Genomic DNA, 13,857 nt, shown 5'->3' with positions numbered 1-13,857 from the left:
AAATATTAAAAACAAACAAAAAATTTAAACATGCCTTTTAAAAAAATCTAACTAAAATGTATCTCCTCTTTTCTTACAGTAGTAAGGAACGAGACTCTTCATTATTCATCTGGCCTAAAGTCTTTTGTTGCCTCTCAAAAATATTCTCACCGAATAACCGTGTGAAAAAAATTACAAACAAGTGACCGAGAAAAATGAAGTCTAAAGAAAGAAGTCAACATCAAGTTCAACAACGAGCTGCTTCTCATTAACATGACAATATTGTCTGAGAGCAGCTACCCAGCAAGCAATAGCCGTCATTTCAACGTCTCGTTTCAGTATAGACCCGATATAGCCGGGCTGTGCCTAGCCCACTTCTAGCCCAATTAAACTTTAATTTGGTTACATGTGGTTTTTGACAAAATAATATGTGAGATGGATGCTATTTTATCATGTAAGCAAAGTTAACAGCGATTACAAGGTATTTCTTTTCATTTCTTTAAAGTGTTTTATGCATCGTCTGTACGTAGTCATAATTTAGCTCATAAATAGACCGACTACGAATAAACCACGTTTAGCCCAGAAATAACCATGAATTTAATTACATGTTGTTTTGCCAAAATTATTTGTGAGATGTATGATATTTAATAATGTAAACAAAGTTCAAAGCAATTAAGGTATTTTGTTTCATTTCTTTAAAGTGTTTTATGCACCGTCTGTACTTAGCCACTATTTAGCTTACAAATAGACCGACTACGAATAACCCACGTTTAGCCCAGAAATAACCATTAATTTAATTACATGTTGTTTTGCCAAAATGATTTGTGAGATGTATGATATTTAATCATGTAAACAAAGTTCAAAGCAATTAAGGTATTTTGTTTCATTTCTTTAAAGTGTTTTATACACCGTCTGTACTAGCCACTATTTAGCTTACAAATAGACCGACTACGAATAACCCACGTTTAGCCCAGAAATAACCATTAATTTAATTACATGTGGTTTTTGCCAAAATAACTTGTGAGATGTATGGTATGTCATTGTAAGCAAAGTTAACAGCGATTACAAGGTTTGTTTAATTTCTTTAAAGTGTTTTATGCACCGTCGTACATAGCCACTATTTAGCTCATAAATAGACCGACTACGAACAAACCATGTTTAGCCCAAAATAACCTTGAATTTAATAAAATTTTGTTTTTGCCAAAATAACTTGCAAGAATTATGATATTTTATCAGGCATGCAAAGACACCAGGGAAATTAAGATGTTTGGTTTAATTTATCTTATCTGAATATCTGCTGTCACGCATAACATTCATTATTTGACCGTATTTCAAAGATAAACAAAATCCAGTTACAACTCCGAACCGCTAGATGGCAGCAGTACACAAACACGAGGCCATATCTCGCGAGAAAGATTTCCGCTGTTTGAAAAGCAACAACATCAGCGAGCAGCCACGAGGAAAGTATGTACCACACTCGTTTGGTCTTGTAAGTTTTTGTTGGAAAAAAGAGTTTTATTGTGTTAGTGAGGGAAAGCTTGCAGGTCAGTGGGCATTAACCTTTAAGGTTGGTAAACACTTGTACACTGAAGCATACAATACTGTACAATTACTGACATAGGCATGTGCTATTCAGGTGTCAAAGCTGTGCGAAACTGGAGGGAGAAACTTGAGAGACCGTGCCGGAAGAATGCTGGACAGGTAAATTCTCTAAACATGCAATATTAATCCGACGTTGTGGTGTCAACAGTCTTTCATGTGGTCACAAAAAAATCAGAAAATATGTCAGTCTGCAACTGTTAACGACATTGTCTTTTGTATTTTAGAGTTCACTAAAATTCATTAATTTCAAAGTTCAACATGAATGGTGGTGGTCCACTGCAGAAGCAAGCATTTGAAAAAACATCACTTCTCAGTTATTAAAGGTAAGTGTGTTTGTATGTAGTTTTAGGCTGAATGGTGTTTCACAAAATAGTACTTTTAATATAACATTAGGTTATGTGGGGAGTAATGGACGACAGTCCGGTACTGCCTTAATATTTTCTAAATATTAAAAGCCCCAGATTAAATGACTCTTTGCCGATACAACAGTTAACTCACCCATAGAATATTGTTTAGATGTTTTATTTTTAGACATTTGACAGGTTTTATGTCAATAAGATTGTATTGTGAATATTTTATGCTTGGCATCTTAAAGGGCAGGGTATTTGATTTGGAAAAATACTAACTTTAGCCTACACGCACCAACCAGAAGCACACTCCTATCTCATTAACCAGTATAACTGACAAAGTGAATAACATTACCAAAATAACCAACATAAACAACTTTTTTTTAATCCGAAATAAATACAGCACGTTTAGAAATTTGAAAAGATAAATATCATTACACTAATTCGTAAACAAACTACATAAGCAACAAGTTTCATTAAAATACAATCTGAATCCGTTAAAATAGAATCACACTGCATACCTACCTTTCCAAAAGAAACACTGCAACGACCCTTTCAGACCTGTAGCTGTTTCCATCTTGCAGAAAAGCAGTGAACTTACCAATGTTAATTTGGGTTTTTGCTCTTTGCTCATCCAGATGTTTCTTTTGTTGTTGTTTCAAAATGTCTTTCGTTTTGTAGCTCCTGTGTCAATTCAGCAGGAAGGTTTATTTGATTCTCCCTATTTTTACAGAGTGTGAACAGGTTGTGAAGTGGCATGCAAAACACGTTCACAGAAGAGGGGCAAAAATGTAATGCGTCCAATTATGGGCCGGAATGAGATTCTGGCAGTATGATAACCGTAAGCAAAAATACCACGGTGTTGTGGTATTGCCATTGTGACACTAAAATGTGTTATTTTCAAATGTCTGCATATTAAAACATCAACTTTTCAACTGGACACAATACATTTTATTTTTAAGCAACAAACAACGTTTATGCCAGGTAAAAATAAAGCCTTTAAATGATAATATTCTTTCAATTGTAAATGTAAACATGAATTCAATTACATGATTTAATTCACTTTGTGTAAACACAGTTCATACATTGAAAACGGTATCACAGAAAATTTTTGTGGTTTTTTTTAAAACCTTGACTCTGAAAATCTCGGTATACCTTCAAACCGGTAACTGGCCCGTGCCCACGTCCAATTATTGCATTCGGTCAGGGTTCAATGATTTGTTGAACGTTTTTTGGTCCTACGCCTTTTATAGATGACACAAATATATAAAAATACACAATTAGACAACTTAACATAGTGAGAGCTATCAATATTTGAGGAGACTTTCAACCAGCATAACTAAAAAAAAAAATTCTGGATCAAAATCAGATACAAAAATGTCATTAAACACACGCAGAGAAACATGCACTTCTGTTAGTAATGAGAACGGTATGATTACTGTTGCCTGTCAATATTTATATATGACTTAGTCATTCTATTTTGAAAATCACATTTAACATAAAGCAAAAATACTTGTCTCATGCATTCTTTTCATATCATATTTGGCAGATGCTGTGTTGAACAACTTCCCAGCAGCAACAGAACTGGAAGTGAAGGATGCAATGGGGGCATTTCAAACAGGCACCAGGGAGCACGGGAACTTCATATGTTGTCTATGAAATATCTAAAACCTGGTTAAAATCGCAAAATTAGTACAATTAATAAGTTGACGTGAACCTAAAATAGTTTGGTAATGTTTAGATGTTATTTCATTTTTAAAATTGTATTTTGTTATATATGCTTTTATTTTGTTACTGTTTTTATTCTTTTTGTTAAAAGTAGTTTTTCTTCATTTTGTCTTATCTGAATTTCTATTGTATTAACAATATTTTTTGTAATAAATTGCATGATTGCATGTTTATGAGAACCTTTTTTAATGGATTAAAAAGAATTCTTTAGCCATTCTTTTGTTCTTTATTAGACACACACGTGTAGTCGTTTAATAGCCGTCTATTTAACGGCTAGTCTATTCTTGGGCTATGATAGACGTCTACTAGATTTTCACTGACAGCCCAAAATTAGCCTTGTTTTAGCCTAGACCCACATTCACCGTATATTAGACGTATATATGTAGACGTTTAATAGCCGTCTATTTCATGACTAGTCTATTTCTTGGGCTATGATAGACGTCTACTAGATTTTCACTGACAGCCCAAAATTAGCCTTGTTTTAGCCTAGACGTCAGGGGGGTGTTTAGACGGCTACTAGACGTCTATTAGCCCCAAAATTGCTTGCTGGGTAGGGGCCGCGTGCACGAGAGTCTGGCGACATTTTCCCAGGACCCGAACACACACACACACACACACACGCACGCACGCACGCACGCACACACGCACTAGTGCTGTCTACAGTACAGTCTGACAGAAATATATAGGCCTACGGTAGGACACCATATGGCCTAGTCTTGTCACAGTTCTGTAACTTCAGATTTTTTTATATTCTCCATCTCTTATGACTACAGAATTAATACATTTTATTTAATAAATGTGTACTTAGCCTGCACTTTGATTAAGATATGAATAGTAGACATGTTATTACATTTATTAAACATAAATGAGCCCAAGATTTTTTTCCTGAAAGTAAAAATCCACAACTATAGATAATCTACTTAAATAATCAAGGTTTTCCAATTATTATTAATAATAATAATAGTTAAAATTGTTGCACATGTCTAACAGTCAACGATGTGTAAATATTACGACGTAAAACTGCAAATAGCTAAAATGAAAAGAAATGCACCCGTCAAACGTTAATTTCACTGTACAAAGAGATCGTAAAGTTTAAGAGTTATGAGTGTGCTGTCCAGTATTCATAATTAAACAAATTAATGACTAATACTTGCATTATAAAGTTTTCTTATAATACACCTTTCAATGCATTAAATGATTGCAAACACAGTTTTCACACTTAACAAGACATCAAACTACTGTAAAAACAGTGCATTTTCGGCATTTAATTGTGTAAATATTTTAATAAGTTATTTAAATGTATTTACAGTATTCCATTCAACTGATTTGAAGGCGTTTTATAGATGTGTTAGAATATTAAAGTTTAACCAATAAATGCTCACCGTACCTCAAATCCTCAGCTTGAAATAAAAGTGATTGACGAAAGTTGAGAAGATGTTGTGAGTCTGATGCTGTCTGATTACTCTGTGAGATCTGTTCATCCTTCAGACGTGTACAGAAATCTAAACGCTCGTCATAGTTCCTCCACTTTTTTCTCTGAGCGCTGCGTGAACCGCGCTCGTCTCTTTCATTCATTTGCCCTTTATCGGTTTTGTTCGTCGGCAAACAAGCGCCGACCGTGAGAGCTAAAAGAAAGATGGACTGAACGCTACAGAATGAAAAAGAGAACGCGATGGGAGGGGCAGGGAGAGAGAGAGAGAGAGAGAGAGAGAGAGAGAGAGAGAGAGAGAGAGAGAGAGAGAGAGATGCGGGGGGGCACAAAGCGACCCATCTATTTCTAGCAAAAAGAACATGCAGCAAAAATAGACTGTGCGTTATGTCACACTGCATTCACCTCAGTGTTTTTTTCATAAAATAATTTTACTTAGATACCAAAACCCTCGTATCAGATAAATATAACTATTAATCTCAAGATATTTCAGCAATTCCATGTTTGGTACGTTTTATCGTAAGGCTACACGATATAAATCCACGAATTATAGGCCTACTGACTGAAAGCGCGGTTTCTGTTTCTACAGAGTTCTTATGTTCAGTTATATGAAAGTGTCACAGGTGAGTAATGATACACGAGCAGGTAGACACGCGTGTCTTCAGCAAATGCATCACTCGCCATATTGAATAGACACGTGCGCGAGCGCGGTTGGCTTGTCTGTGTGGCGCGTGAAATTTACGGTGTGCGCGGCACATTTAAACCGGTGCTGTGTGCGCGTGCGTTACTTGATCGTGAGACGCGAATGGTCAATGACACATCATTGTGTTTTTGCTTTATTATTTGAGATATCAATCAATCGAATAAAATTGATGAAATACCACATCAGAAAATTAAATCATATCAAGATTTGTTTAAAATTCCCATTCCCATTCCCAATTTTTTTGCAAGTATAAAATAGCAGTGTGTTTGCCGTTGTAACAGTGATAATCTGATTTAGATTTTATAACAACGTGTGTTTCTTTTAAAGTGCGTAGTTCAACAAACACCCACAAGTCATTATAGACCACAGACCCTCTATTTGTTTTATGTGCGAATTGGACTACACTGTAAAAAAATATGCAGCATGAAGTTAAGACAACTTGGTTTTGAATGTCATTTCAACCTACTGTTTCAAGTTGATATAGGCTAACTAAGAAAAACAATTAGCATTTTTTTAACTTAATTTGTTATGTTAAAGTTACATAAAATATATGTGGATTAGATGAAAATGCTGCATTTTTTTACAGTGTAAATATTTATAGCTCAGTTGTAGAGCATTGGGTTAGCAGCACAAAAGGTCATGAGTTCAAACCCAGGGAAAACACATACTAAAAAAATAATGCACTTTAGTTTCTTTTAGTATTATTATATTATATTATATTATATTATATTATATTATATTATATTATATTATATTATATTATATTTTATTATATTATAGGCTATTTGTTTTATGACAACTTGTATAATCTCATGGCATATTATACATTTAAGCTATTAGAAATTTTATGAAATATTTCCTTTCAGTATTAAGAATTGTAGTTCCCTATATAAAAATACATTTATCTTAAAATTCATTTAAAATCAGGTTTAATATTTAGCCTCAAGCTAAACATATATTATGTCTTCTGATCTATTGTTTAATTGGATCAACAATAAGACGTACAAACTAAAGAAATTAAAGGGCACAAAATCCATTTCTGAGGTATGTGAATGTGTATATTTTTAAGACAAAATTCAAGCTACTAAAAGACTGGGAAATGTTTGGAAAAAATGTATTTGTGCATTGAGATTAAAAGTATGAATAACTTTCTAGTCTTCTTTGTATCATTAATATGTATTGTATGTATTAATAAGTAGTTCATTGAGCATCCCAAATTGACAAAAGTAAAAAATAAGCACACATGTTATTTAACATATGAATTTAAACACGATTTAGAATTACAAAACTAAAATGATTAACAAATAATTACGTGACCTTGACTCGTGATTTTCTCTTCACGTGCTTGCGCGCGCGCGTGTCTGTGTGTGCACGTGCAAGAACAGGTCCTTTGTTTTCAATAAATCGTAAGATTTGCTTTTTGTTAAGTTATTTAAGAGTTAAATTCTTAAATTCTACAGACACATTTTTTAATAAACCATTGAAATATTTTGATTAATAATTTATTTATCATTAAAAAAATAATACACCAGTAAAGTTTTAAATAGGTTATTATTAATATTGTCACATAATTTACCTCAGCATGTTGTTTAATTGTTATACGTGGAGTGAATGTTTGAGGTATTTTTTTTTTTGAGAATATTGTTCTGAATTTTACAGCAGTTATGTAAAATAAAATCAACAAGTTTACCATTTAAATGAATTGTTGTTAAGATTTTTCTCTGTGGTGTATATTGCACATTCTTTACAGTCTTTATTTGTCATTTGAAAGGGAACGCTAAATGTTTCCAGCTTTACTGTTGCAATTAAATATTAACTTTATTTTTGTCCAACACATTCACAGTATCAGAAATAAGAATATTTATTTATTTACACTGTAATAAAAACAGATTTTAGTGCTCTTATAAGTGTGTTTTGTACAGTATCTGCACTGCCTAACCCTAACACTAACACTAACACTATCAATATGATGTGAAATGTATTTTAATTTATATTTAGATGTTGATCATGTAAATGAGAAATTCTGTATCAGTATTCTGAGTTTTCTTCCCCCTCATACACACTGATTGAATATCTCACTGATATTAAAAGGCAACTAAGACACAAGCTGAATGAATGCTCTTCATTTAAAACAGATTCTTAATAATAAACAACACACATTTATCCCTCTGTGTTCACTTACATACACATTTACATCTGTTACCCAGTAGTTTGTGTCATGAATTAGCATGCAATGTCGATAGATGTTACAACTCACAATTCACAATTATTACTGACTCTGCTGAAGACACTGTTGTGACTTGTGATGAAGTGTTTTGTGTTTTCTCATTCTCTTCATAAAATGTGAGAATCCACAAACAGTCTTGAAAAAAAATCTGTTGTTCACAGTTCATTAGAAAGCCACCTGTTTCAATCTAACATCTCTGCTCTGTTTGTTTGTTATCATTTGATAATATTAAACTCTTTCACCTCATTTCTGTTCATATCTGTAAAAACCTGACAATAGTAGAATACAAAACATGAAGCTTTACAGCAATATGCATTATAAACTCCACAATATCTAATGAGAGAAGTCAAGACAAACAAGATGATTTCAATCTCTTTCTGTAAAATGATTACATCAAAACACTTACGGTCCATCTCTCATCTGATTTTAGTTTTACAGATAAATTATTGTCAGCTGTTCTGATTCAAAACTCTTACTGTATGCAAACATTTATAAAATTAACCACCGCAATGATTATTTACATTGAGAACATTTGAAATGATTCTCATGTTGTCACTTTCACATGAAAAGAAAGCTTTAAAAACAACCACAATACTAAATTAACACAGCACAAATAAACATCAAATAAGAAATCAACTAATAGTTTCTCCTCTAGACATGTAAATGAAAAAGTCTTGTTTCTCATCTAAGTTTCTAATCTCATTCATCTCCTCTATTTCATATCATTTCTACACCTTTATAAATCTTTACATTCATACTTTACAAGCATCAGTCTGATATCCAGGCAAAGACTTTCACAGGTTTTAATCTCATTCTCCAAAGCACTATTTCACTTCATTACATCACAATAACAGCGTTGTGTTCATCTGAATAAACAGCATTTTAAAGTGAAGCTTTATGTTTAAAGTGTAACTTACAGGTTATGTGGGTTGTGGAGTGAGGCAGCTGTGATTTGTCTTCAGTTTCTCTTCTCTCTCTCAGAGTTTCTCACAGCTCTTCTCTATTAATTGAAGGTTTGGATGTGGGGAGGGGGGTGAATATGTTAATGACGGCTGACATTGACTCATGCATTATAATAACTGAGGCCAAATTCATGTCTGGGTTCCCAGACGACTCCAGCAGTCAAGTTCAAGTTTAGAGTCTGATCTGTTTAACACGCGCACACACACACACACACACACACACACACACACACACACACACATGCACACACACACACACACACACATTCTGGTTTCCATGTTTTGTGGGGACATTCCATAGACGTAATGCATTTTATACCATACAAACTGTATATTCTATTCCCCTTACCTGCCCCATTCCCTAACCCCAACCATCACAGAAACCCTTCTGCTACTTCACATTTTCAATAAAAATCATCTTGTTAGATTTATAAGCTTGTTTCCTCATGGGGACATCAAAATGTCCCCACAAGGTCACAAAAACACTGGTATTCCCATCTTTGTGGGGACAATTGGTCCCCACAACGTGATAATTACCAGGTACACACACACACACACACACACACACACACGCACGCACGCACGCACGCACGCACGCACACACACACACACACACACACACACACACACACACACACACACACACGCACACACACACGCACACACGCACACACACACACCTTTGGTGATTAACAATCTCACATTTGATAAAAAAACTTTTAATGTTAACTTTTTTTTAAATTTGTAACTTTTAACACTTTTTAAACATTACATCCCATAATCTAAAGAGGGTGTTTTGTCTTTTGCTGTTTTTGTCTTTCTCATTTTTGTCATGGTGGTTTTTATTAGATGATCAGTATAAATAAAAATAGTCAAATAAAATCTTTAAATTCCATCAGCCCAGAGGCAGTGCAATACTGATACTTTATTTCAACATGAAACTGAAGGATATGAACGGTCATTGTTTTCATATATTTGTCTTTATTGAACTTATTGTTAACTAGAGGTGCGTGAAGGTTTTGTACACTGTTACTGTAAATAAAGAGGTCCTAATATGTAGCATTTTGATACAGATATATTTAATACAAAACTGTATCTTTGAGATTTATGAACTCTTTAGGTGTACAGCCCCAGTGACAGCATGCGGTTCATATTTTGACAATTTTTTCTGACAGTGAAAAGAAGATCTGATCAAGATATAATCAAACCCTTTCACAATGCACATGATATCAAATCAGATTTACAAAAAATGTTTGTCGTATGAAATGACATGTCCTCATTGACCTGAGCTGAGCATAAAAGTTGATCTTTAAAACTAGATTTGATTTCTAATATCATGAATCTATTCTGTAGCTATATGGTGGACAAAATATTCTCAATATTTCAACGTCTCTGGTGTGAGTGAGTCCTAAAAATGACCCTGTCTTTATCAGTTTATAGAGAACATCCATCATGGCCCATCCCAAAAGATCTTTTATATTAGCTCAGAGGTTCAGAAGATCTTTTACAGTTTTTACCAATTGCTTACACACGTTTTCAAAACTAAGTCTCCTTTTTTCAAAACTCTACACACAATTCTCAAAACTGCACACACAAAATGCAAAATAGCACATATCTCCTTCAAAATGCGACACTGCATTCAAAATGCCACAAACACGTGTCAAAGTAACACATCAAATGGCAAACACTTCTTTCAAAATAATACATTTTTGGATATAACATCTAAACACTGCTGTTCTAAATCTAAAGCTCTTTGGTCTTTCATGGGCTTATATCTACATTTCAATACAATGTTCTACAGTGAAAGTAATCTGCCGAGAGGGGTAAAAAGTACACCGGAGACGCCAATGCAATGTAGAAACAGAAAATATTTATTAGTCCAAATATTACTGTTGTATACATTAGCATACAACAAAACTATAAACATGTAAACCAAAAGTATATTCTTTACAGTAGAATACAGTCAATTGTGTGTGGGGTCCTGTTCCAGGAATTGGCAGGGGGGGTGCAGATTGACAAAACAGTGACCTTTGACCTATTTATAGGCATATCTATACTACTGTAAAGTAAAGCAGTGATTGGTTAGTGATCAGTAAAGCATTTAGTGTTTGCACATGTGAGGAGTGTGTCTGTGTGACCTGGTGAATGAGTGTAGCATTTTGATTGGTTGTGTTTGGAAAAGGAAAGCAAGTGACTTCCTCATAGATCTTTGTGTTTTAGGTAGAGAATTGTGTGTAGTGTTTTGAAAAAAGTGTTTTATGCAATTGAAAACTGAGTCAAAGGCTGAGAAATAGCTTATGGTTTTGAAGATTTGGCATGTAGTTTTGCACTTTGAGTGAGAGGTTTTGAAAATCGTGTGACATGAAAAGATTTTGTGTGTAACCAATCGTAAAAAACTGTAAAGCTCAGGAAACTTTATGAAGTTTTCATTTGTTTCTCACAAACTTTATTCATAAAATTAGAGGAGTAATATGAAACGTGGATAGCGTAATAATCATTTTTTGTCATTGAGATCTTATCTGTTTATTATTTGGTGACTGTTTATGGAAGATGAAAAATCTTTAGTGTCAGTCAAACAATGATTAGTTATAGTCAGATATATAATAATGTTGGGTTGTAGTGTAAGTCATGATGATCGTGGGAACACGGATCACGCGGGAGCTCTCCGGCTCGTCTCCACAGGCCGTAATTGGCATCTTCACACAACATCTCTTAACATTGTCCTACAGCTGAATGGTGTCTGACTGGATGACCTCTGACCTCACTCTGAATATATGTTTAATTTACTGAGAAAACTATGGGAACGTTGTGAGAAGGATCTTTCTGTTAACTCTTCATGGGCTTAGTGTGGAAAATACAGCATTGATTTGTGTAAAAGTCTCATTTACTGTCAAGATGCCTTAAACAATTCACTTAAGTGGCGTGTTTCTGATGGGATTAAATTACTTCAGTTTTAATTATTCAGTACTTAACTGCAGAAAAGCCCATAGGATGAATTGCACTGAAATAATCTTTCAACATTAGTATGACTGTAGAAAAGAAATATCACACATGACATGTATAATATCTCAAATCCTTCTACTAGACAACAATCAGATAAAAAAAAACATCTCTAAAGGAATTTCAGGAGACACAAACTGGTAAACAGGCACATCTTTAAAGTCTCATGAGAAAGGAGCAATAGAAAGTTGATGTCAAATCAACATATATTTTTTTGTTACTTTAACTTAAATTAAGTTTAACAATTTCAAATTGGTTTTATAAGTTATGTCAACTTATCAAGTCAAAACTTAAAAGACTGGGTTGAATTGACTTGCAAAACCAAGTTGTTGTTTTTTTACAGTGTGTATGATTTACATTATGTGACATCATAATAAATCTACTAATAAAACTCATTCATTCATTCATTCATTCAAAATGACTTTTAGCAGATATTCCCTTCTGATTTAAAGTCATGAATATCATGAGGGAATATTTGTGGGATTAAAACAATGAAAGTGTGTCATGTTTATTTGAGCTGTTATTTACACACTTCAGTCAGTCAGAATAAAAGACATCGGTGTAAAATTACTACAATTACTACTGGACAAATGACCCACTGCAGAACATCACAGGTCAGTTAACCTCATTGATCCACAGGGTCAGAGGTCAAGCCTGTTGATAGACTGACAGATCAAGTATCTCTCTCTCTCTCTCTCTCTCTCTCTCTCTCTCTCTTCAGTGTATGTGTGTGTGTATCATTGGGCAAATGGGTGTCTGTGAGGGTGTGCTCACTTTTTGTGCGTGTATAAATATGCTTTAGACAGCAGACATTGGGTCCCTTTTTGGGTAGGGGGTGTCCAGACAGACCACCCCTGAATCCCACAAATCTGGATGAGAATGATTAAGGCAGCTGATGGTGTAGTGGATTCTTGTGTTAACTTTCACAGCATTCAGTCTCTAATTACAAACACTGAACCAATTAAATATTTTAAAATGAATGATGCAGTGGTGGTTTAGTTGAGCTGATTTGCAAAGTAAGAGCGGTTCCTTGGTCAATATAGTTTGTTGACCCTGGAACAGCATTTCTGTAGTAGAATAACCCCAAATCCTATCACTACCCCAAACCATAAGGGAAATTATAAGTGAATTACCGCACCGATAAGTTAATTAAGTGTAAACACACGTAACCTTTGTCGTGAGCTTAAACACATTTACTGTAACTAGTTCCTTTAATCTGATTGGTTGATTGCTGGTAACATCAGATAGGTTGTGAAGGTTTCTTTGCTCTCATGTTGTGAATCTCTTGCGCCCTCATGTGGTGTGACAGTGAATTATTCTCTCGTTACAGTAAAGCAACACTACAAAAATCAATGCTTTATTAATATTCATCTATATTCATAATCAAATACATCAGTGTTCTGAGTATTTAAAGTGTTTGAATTTACACACGTGTTATTTATAGGTTTTTTTAAAAGCTGAAGAATAACAGTAAAACTCATATCTGTCATCTGTTTTGGCAGGAAAACAGGCATCAAAGACAGAAATTCAAAAAATTTAACAACTAAAAAAAAAAGAATTAAACAGAAGACATTCACAAGACGACAAATACAGACTCTAGATATTTGACAATAGATGTACTTTTGAAATGTTTTACAACTTAAAAAAACTTCATTAAAAGATTTAATTTGGTCAATTTCTTAATCTTGTATGGCAAATATTTTATTCATAAAGGTTTCTTGTGTTCAACACCATGACCGTTCCCAGGATGACATCAGAGCACCGCGCGATCGATTTTAAAGCATACGGAGTAGTCTGAGCTCCAGTCACTCTCGCGGTATTGTGATGTCATAGGCAATGGGTCAAATCGAACACATCTATTCCTGAAGACCTTGCTTAAC

At 34.1% G+C, this 13,857-nt stretch overlaps 1 long non-coding RNA gene across 1 annotated transcript; it reads left to right on the top strand.

Moving 5' to 3' along the window:
* Positions 1-394: 394 nt before the first annotated feature.
* On the top strand, positions 395-3,566 carry LOC135753259 (uncharacterized). Its single transcript, XR_010533557.2, has 4 exons — positions 395-1,468; positions 1,616-1,680; positions 1,806-1,904; positions 3,478-3,566. It is a non-coding gene; the product is annotated as an uncharacterized lncRNA (long non-coding RNA).
* Positions 3,567-13,857: the final 10,291 nt, after the last annotated feature.

The sequence above is a fragment of the Paramisgurnus dabryanus genome, chromosome 6 (assembly GCF_030506205.2).
Source record: "Paramisgurnus dabryanus chromosome 6, PD_genome_1.1, whole genome shotgun sequence".
Taxonomy (NCBI): Eukaryota; Metazoa; Chordata; class Actinopteri; order Cypriniformes; family Cobitidae; genus Paramisgurnus; species Paramisgurnus dabryanus.
The sequence above is the reverse complement of the archived record's forward strand: the minus strand, read 5'-3'. Positions and strand labels throughout refer to the sequence as shown.